Here is an 8,133-nt window from a genome sequence, read left to right as displayed (position 1 = left end):
GAATCATTTTTAAAATATTTATCTTTCAAATATGGCTACTATATGTATAAATTAGTCTTAAAAAGTAGTTTAATAAAATTATATATTTGTTAATATTTTTATACACATTATAATGAAAAATAATGGTCAAAATTATTTTTTTAAGACTATGCCTTTGTCCAAAACGATAAATATTATCCGGAGTAACATGGATGCTCGTATTTATCAATACTGACTTTATCAATTTGTAATGTATTTTTGTCAAGGACTACGTGGCAACTTCATCAATATATACTGTGTTTCAAATAAAATATGAATGAACCGGTAGAAATAGTTTATCATTAACATTTAATATTTGTATCACTTGTTTTAGCGATAGAAATAGTGCATCAGTAACATTTACTCGCTTTATATAAGTTAATAGAAAATAAAACTACGACAAATAAAAAATCCTAAAATGAACTCTATAAATTTCAAATTTTATATTTTTGCTGAAGCTGATATACTGAGATTTACACTCCCGTCCCGTAAAAAAAATATACTTAGATACATAGTTAGAAGTTGAACATCCATAACTAAATATTGTTTTTTTTTCTATGGATTGAAGGGAGTTGAAGATGCAGGCGATAAGTCTGAGATGAGACCAAAGCAATCTGTGGAATGCCGATGGATTGTAGTTTTTTCTATGGATTGTAGTTTTCCCGAGTATCCTCACTCTGGTACTCTAGTACTCTACGTGGCCGTGTTTAGTTGTAATTTTTTTCTTCAAACTTTAAACTTTTTCATCACATGGTTTAAATTTCAACCAAATTTTTAATTTTTGTGTGAATTAAACACACCTAGTGTTGGTGACAAAGTTTTTCACTTTTTCCAACCCATGAGGCCATGACATGACATCAACCAAATGGCGCCGCAAATCGAGCATCGTCTGGAAAATCAATTCACGAGTCGAACGGCGCGGCCGGTGGTATATCTATCATCCCCATCTCTTTGTTCTTTTTTTTTTTCTGTTTCGATGATTTAACAATGGTCATCAGCGACGTCACAAAATACGCTAAAAAGCACCACGTTTTAATCCTCTTGTGGATATTATGGGTACCCCATACCCATACGGCATGGTTATCCGACTAGTCATAGGGGATAACTTATATCTATGGAATATGTAATAGATCATGACTCGGGTATTACGTTTCCTTATATATTACGGAACGGCCTAAAGTCCTGGTTTGATAATATTGTAAAGTAGATTTAGGAAACCGATACCGTATTGGTTAAGGTTTCTATCTTGTAATCCTGCCCCCCACCCTATATAAGGTGGGCAGGAGGCCCTCTAGGGGGCATGATGACACAAACTAGATCGTCAGATCTATAATACACCCGGCGGATTCAAATCCCCAAACAGGAGTAGGGTATTACCTCTCATTGAGAGGGCCTGAACCTGTCTAAATCCTTTGTCTCCGCATCCATCCACTTTTAGGTCTCGTGCGCTACCCCCTTTTATTATTGCCGAATTCATGTTTCGACAGTTGGCGCGCCAGGTAGGGGTTGCGTCGAGTTTCCCATCAACAAGCGCGATGGAATCAATTTCATGGGTCGCCGACTTCGTTTTCGCTTTGGGAGTTTTCACTTCCTTTCCGTCGACCACTTCTTCAACCTCCTCTTCTCTGACTTGATCCAAATCAGTCAGGGGGAAACTCAATCTGATTTTTATCATTGTTTATCATATTGATTTTTAATCTCAGATTAATTTCTTGCTATTTTTTGTTGTTGTTCGCATATAACTACGCGGCACTATTGAGGCGATTGATGCTGGTCATGGACTCGAGGCGTCTCAGCTTTCCGGTCGATCGGCCGCGAGTCCACTCCGCCGGCTTGTCCTCGCCACCGCCATTGCTGATAGCAACAACGACTTCACCGTCGGCCACCACCGTTGATGGGCATCGTCATCTACGCCGCCGGTCTGCCTCCGTCGCCGCCGACTGGTGTCCCCGCCTATACGGTCGGTTGGTCACACCACCGTTGATGGGCATCGTCATCTACACCGCCGGCCTGCCTCCGTCGCCGCCGACTGGTGTCCTCGCCTATACGGTCGGTTGGTCACACCACCGTTGATGGGCATCGTCATCTACACCGCCGGCCTGCCTCCGTCGCCGCCGACTGGTGTCCCCGCCTATACGGTCGGTTGGTCACACCACCGTTCATGGGCGTCCACGACTTCACCGCCGGCCTGCCTCCGTCGCCGCAGACTGGTGCCTCCGCCTACACGGCTGGCCTATTATGCCGCCGCTGTTGGGCGTCTACGACTTCACCGCCGGCCTGCCTCCGTCGCCGCCGACTGGTGTCCCCGCCTATACGGTCGGTTGGTCACACCACCGTTCATGGGCGTCCACGACTTCACCGCCGGCCTGCCTCCGTCGCCGCAGACTGGTGCCTCCGCCTACACGGCTGGCCTATTATGCCGCCGCTGTTGGGCGTCTACGACTTCACCGCCGGCCTGCCTCCGTCGCCGCCGACTGGTGTCCTCGCCTATACGGTTGGTTGGTCACACCACCGTTCATGGGCGTCTACGACTTCACCGCCGGCTCGCCTCCGTTGCCGCCGAGTGGTGCCTCCGCCTACACGGCTGGTCTATTATGCCGCCGCTGTTGGGCGTCCACGACTTCACCGCCGGCCTGCCTCCGTTGCCGCCGAGTGGTGCCTCCGCCTACACGGCTGGCCTATTATGCCGCCGCTGTTGGGCGTCTACGACTTCACCGCCGGCCTGCCTCCGTCGCCGCCGACTGGTGTCCTGGCCTATACGGTTGGTTGGTCACACCACCGTTCATGGGCGTCTACGACTTCACCGCCGGCTCGCCTCCGTTGCCGCCGAGTGGTGCCTCCGCCTACACGGCTGGTCTATTATGCCGCCGCTGTTGGGCGTCCACGACTTCACCGCCGGCCTGCCTCCGTTGCCGCCGAGTGGTGCCTCCGCCTACACGGCTGGTCTATTATGCCGCTGCTGTTGGGCGTCCACGACTTCACCGCCGGCCTGCCTCCGTTGCCGCCGAGTGGTGCCTCCGCCTACACGGCTGGTCTATTATGCCGCCGCTGTTGGGCGTCCACGACTTCACCGCCGGCCTGCCTCCGTTGCCGCCGAGTGGTGCCTCCGCCTACACGGCTGGCCTATTATGCCGCCGCTGTTGGGCGTCTACGACTTCACCGCCGGCCTGCCTCCGTCGCCGCCGAGTGGTGCCTCCGCCTACACGGCTGGCCTATTATGCCGCCGCTGTTGGGCGTCTACGACTTCACCGACCGGCCGCCTCGTCCGCCGCCGACTGGTGTCTCTGCCTGCACGGCTGGCCTATTATGCCGCCGCTGTTGGGCGTCTACGACTTCATCGCCGGCCTGCCTCCGTCGCCGCCGAGTGGTGCCTCCGCCTACACGGCTGGCCTATTATGCTGCCGTTGTTGGATGCCTACATCCTCACCGTTGGCTCACCTTCGTTGCCGTCGACTGGTGTTTCCGCTTACACGGCTGACCTATTATGCCGCCATTAGTGGGCATCTTCGCTTTCACCGTCGACCGCCTTCGTCGCCGCCGACTGGTGTCTTCATTGTTATTGATGGACGACTTTGTTCCCACATTGGCCACTTCTGCCATCACCAAGGGGAATATTACAAAGCTAAGTCATCATTTATTTTATTCTTTATATGATATTTTTCCTTTTCCTCTGCCTCACTACACCAATTGGTCTTCCATTGAGTAGTGAGTCGGGTGCTACAGATGTTATATCATATTTTTTATAATATTTATCTTGATTGCTTGCGACATAATCTGAGTACAAAAGTACCTATCGAGTTATGGAGTTCTATCTTCCTATGCTTTCCGTTTGGTTTGCCAATGGATGGTTGCCTTTGGGCCGATTCCTAGCACCCGGGGGCTCGTTGGATGGACCGAGTAACGCAAGGTGCTAAGTATTATTCGGAATAAATCAAAAGCATAGAGATAAGATAATTTATTTTCTGCTCTTAATAATTGCAAAAGTACCCGAATAGTAAACTCCGATCCGTGAAACTTTGTTCCATTAATGACGAACTCATGTCACTCATATGCATGTTTGGGAAGTGCTTAGGCCGACTCCCAGTGCTTGGTGGCTATGACTAGTCGGGCAGAGTGTTTAAACGTAATGAGTCATCTGCTCGGGGAAATCAAAATTGACAAGAGGAGAAATACATATTTATAAATATTTTAAAATACTTGATTTTTTCTCGAGTATTATATTTATATCAGATACTACTCATCCTATATGTTTGTTCTGCAGGATCCAGATCCAGATATGCATAAAAGGGATTCATGGCTTTAAGCTTATCTCTTACGCTCCAGGAATGGATCAGTCAGAACATCACCACCGGCTCGCCTCGACCGCCGCCGACTGGTGTTTCCGCCTGCACGGCTGGCCTTTATGCCGCCGTTGTTGGGCGTCTACGTCTTCACCGACCGGCTTGCCTTCGCCGCCGCCGACTGGTGTTTCCGCTTGCACGGCTGGCCTATTATGCCGCCGTTGTTGGGCGCCTACGTCTTCACCGACCGGCTTGCCTTCGTCGCCGCCGACCGATGTCCTCGCCTGCACGGCTGGCCTTTATGCCGCCGTTGTTGGGCGTCTACGTCTTCACCGACCGGCTTGCCTTCGCCGCCGCCGACTGGTGTTTCCGCCTGCACGGCTGGCCTATTATGCCGCCGTTGTTGGGCGTCTACGTCTTCACCGACCGGCTTGCCTTCGCCGCCGCCGACTGGTGTCCCCGCCTGCACGGCTGGCCTTTATGCCGCCGTTGTTGGGCGTCTACGTCTTCACCGACCGGCTTGCCTTCGCCGCCGCCGACTGGTGTTTCCGCCTGCACGGCTGGCCTATTATGCCGCCGTTGTTGGGCGTCTACGTCTTCACCGACCGGCTTGCCTTCGCCGCCGCCGACTGGTGTCCCCGCCTGCACGGCTGGCCTTTATGCCGCCGTTGTTGGGCGTCTACGTCTTCACCGACCGGCTTGCCTTCGCCGCCGCCGACTGGTGTTTCCGCTTGCACGGCTGGCCTTTATGCCGCCGTTGTTGGGCGTCTACGTCTTCACCGACCGGCTTGCCTTCGCCGCCGCCGACTGGTGTTTCCGCCTGCACGGCTGGCCTTTATGCCGCCGTTGTTGGGCGTCTACGTCTTCACCGACCGGCTTGCCTTCGCCGCCGCCGACTGGTGTTTCCGCCTGCACGGCTGGCCTTTATGCCGCCGTTGTTGGGCGTCTACGTCTTCACCGACCGGCTTGCCTTCGCCGCCGCCGACTGGTGTTTCCGCCTGCACGGCTGCCCTTTATGTCGCCGTTGTTGGGCGTCTACGTCTTCACCGACCGGCCGCCTCGTCCGCCGCCGACTGGTGTTTCCGCCTGCACGGCTGGCCTAGTATGCTGCCGTTGTTGGGCGTCTACGTCTTCACCGACCGGCCGCCTCGTCCGCCGCCGACTGGTACTTCCGCCTGCACGGCTGGCCTATTATGCTGCCGTTGTTGGGCGTCTACGTCTTCACCGACCGGCCGCCGCATCCGCCGCTGACTGGTGTCATCGCTTGCACGGCTGGCCTGTTATAACGCCAACTGATGCTATCTTCTTCACGGCTGGCTACATCGCTGTCACTACTTATAGGCATCAGTATCTTCAACACAAGCTGCCTACGTTTGCCATGGCTGCCGACTGGTTTCTTCACTTCCATGGCTGCATGATTCTGCCAGTGTTGATTGGCCTTACCATCTTCATCGCCTTTCGTCTCGTCTGCTGCTGACTAGTGCCCTCGCCTCTACGTCTGGTTTATACAGCTACCACTACTGATGGACATCATCGTCTTCCGTTGCCGACTGGTTATGCCGCCGCCGACTAGTGCTTTTATCTTCACAACTGCGCGTCTTCGCTACCAGTTTGCTTCTGTTGCCGCCGACTCGTGTTCACTTCATCACGGCGATGCAACTTTGTCATCATGGTGGAGCGACTTCATCTTTATTATCTTCGGCACTGGCAAACTCTATTGCTGCTACTTCGCAAGTTTTACTACTTCACCAACCACGACGTCTTTGTCATCATGCCTCGACATCTCGGCATGCGATGCCATGTTATTTTACTACAATAAGAGGCTCTCCAACATTCATGATTTCTACTTGGAAATCTTCAACACATATCTTCAATCAAGCAATAACTATTCGACGACAAGAGGCTACAGTTTTCGACTCTATGTTCAGTTGTTTCCCAACTAATCAAAGAGTCGGGGGCTACACAAATACAAGGCTCAAAATTTGACAAATTTTATGTCAAGCTGAAGAAATCAATTCATCAACCCACGAGTCAACTCCAGGAGTCATTATCTTCATCTTTGCTTCGGAGCAGACATTCTACTTCAACAACTTCAAATATTTCGGTTTAGACGAGTTGGGCAACAACATCAACTCTCCTCCAAGTGAAGCATCTACAACAGCTATAACATTAATTTGATGGATTATTGTCACTAACATCATCACCAGCACCTCTGCTTCATCGACCCTGACATCTCTGCTGTTGCTAATGGATGATTATGTTTTCGCCGACTTATTATTTCACCTTGACGGTTGACCTACTATGCAAATGCTGATGAGCGTCTTTGTCATTATCATTGGTTGCTACACTGCTATTGGCTGGATCACCGACATCGTCATCTTCATCATGTCGGTTGCGTTTGTCGTCGTCAACTATTTTCTTCATCTTCATGATTAGTGGATTTCGCCATCACTGTTGATGCGCGTCTACGTCTTCATCGTCGGTTTGCTTTTGTCAACACCGACTGTTTCTTCGCCTCCATGGTTATGCAACTTCATTACCTTTGATTGGTGTCACTGTTTTTTACTACCACTGACATCTTCCGTTACTTCTGATGAGCAATTTCGTCTTCATGTTGGTCATTTCATCTCCATGCCGACTGCGTCAGCTATTGCCAATAGACAATTTTGACTATGACAAAATGACAAGCTATATGCTCAGGGGCTCATCAACTCAAGCGTGAGGATTATATCTCCAATTGGGACTTGTTCCGGATACATTCCACATGGATTCATAGTCATGAGTCTATCTTCTATGCTCAAAGACTGGACCAATTATTATTCCCCGTAAAGGCTATCAACCGAATACTTGCGCCAGTCGGGATTCAATTATTATATTTATTTTGGAGTATCCCATAAGGGATAATCATTCAGATCAGAAGCTATTCATATGAGCTACACTTGGTCTATATTACCCAGAAGATTTGTTACCCGGGAGCATGTTACATGCGTCATCCTTTAAAGGGTATCGAAGGCATATTTTTTGGCCTAGGCCTAATATGTCTGCAGCCCATATTTTCAGGTGTGGCCTGTCACGTTCTTTTAGGGACTTAGGCACTTTTTGCTTAGGCCAAAGTGCGCGTGATCAAGTGCCCAATACCTTAAAATCCTTTTATACCGCAGTTACTTAACTTTTTAGGAGTTGGTACAATGCATCTTAAAAGGTGTCAAACAGTAAAGCTTTATATAGCTGTCCCGCTGACTTTTTTATATAGTCAAGGTGCTGTTTGGGTTTATCAAGCAATTGATTGGATACAATATCATTGCTTTTTGCCACGTAAGTGTGCATTTTTATTGACCAATATTATGGCTTAGGCTGATTATATATTATGGTCATTTGTCAGGCGGTTGGTAAATCCTTTATGAGTTTACTTACTCGGATGTTATACCACATATGCCATATATTTCCAGGTGTGGTGAAACCATGTGTCTTTTAGGGACTTAAGCACATCTGTTAAAGCAGTGTGCGCATGGCGTATGCCCAATACTTTGGAAATTTCTTTATTCACAGCATTCAAGCTTCTTTATAGCTATTTTGCTATATCACTCATCATATTTTACAAAGCAGTTGGTATATCACCCGGATCATGTTATTTGGAGGATTCACACCGCATATGCTATATATTGATATCAAGTCACTTGGTTGATTACGATTATCAAAACCACTCGGTTGGTTGGATTATTTATTCCTTGACTATATGCTTGGTTTGTTCAATTAACCACATTGTCGGGGGCTACACCTATTAGGTGCATCTAGTCGGTGCACCTGACTTTATTTTCCAGCCCTCCACAGTCTT

The sequence above is a fragment of the Oryza sativa genome, chromosome 2 (assembly GCF_034140825.1).
Source record: "Oryza sativa Japonica Group chromosome 2, ASM3414082v1".
Lineage (NCBI taxonomy): Eukaryota > Viridiplantae > Streptophyta > Magnoliopsida > Poales > Poaceae > Oryza > Oryza sativa.
The sequence above is the reverse complement of the archived record's forward strand: the minus strand, read 5'-3'. Positions refer to the sequence as shown.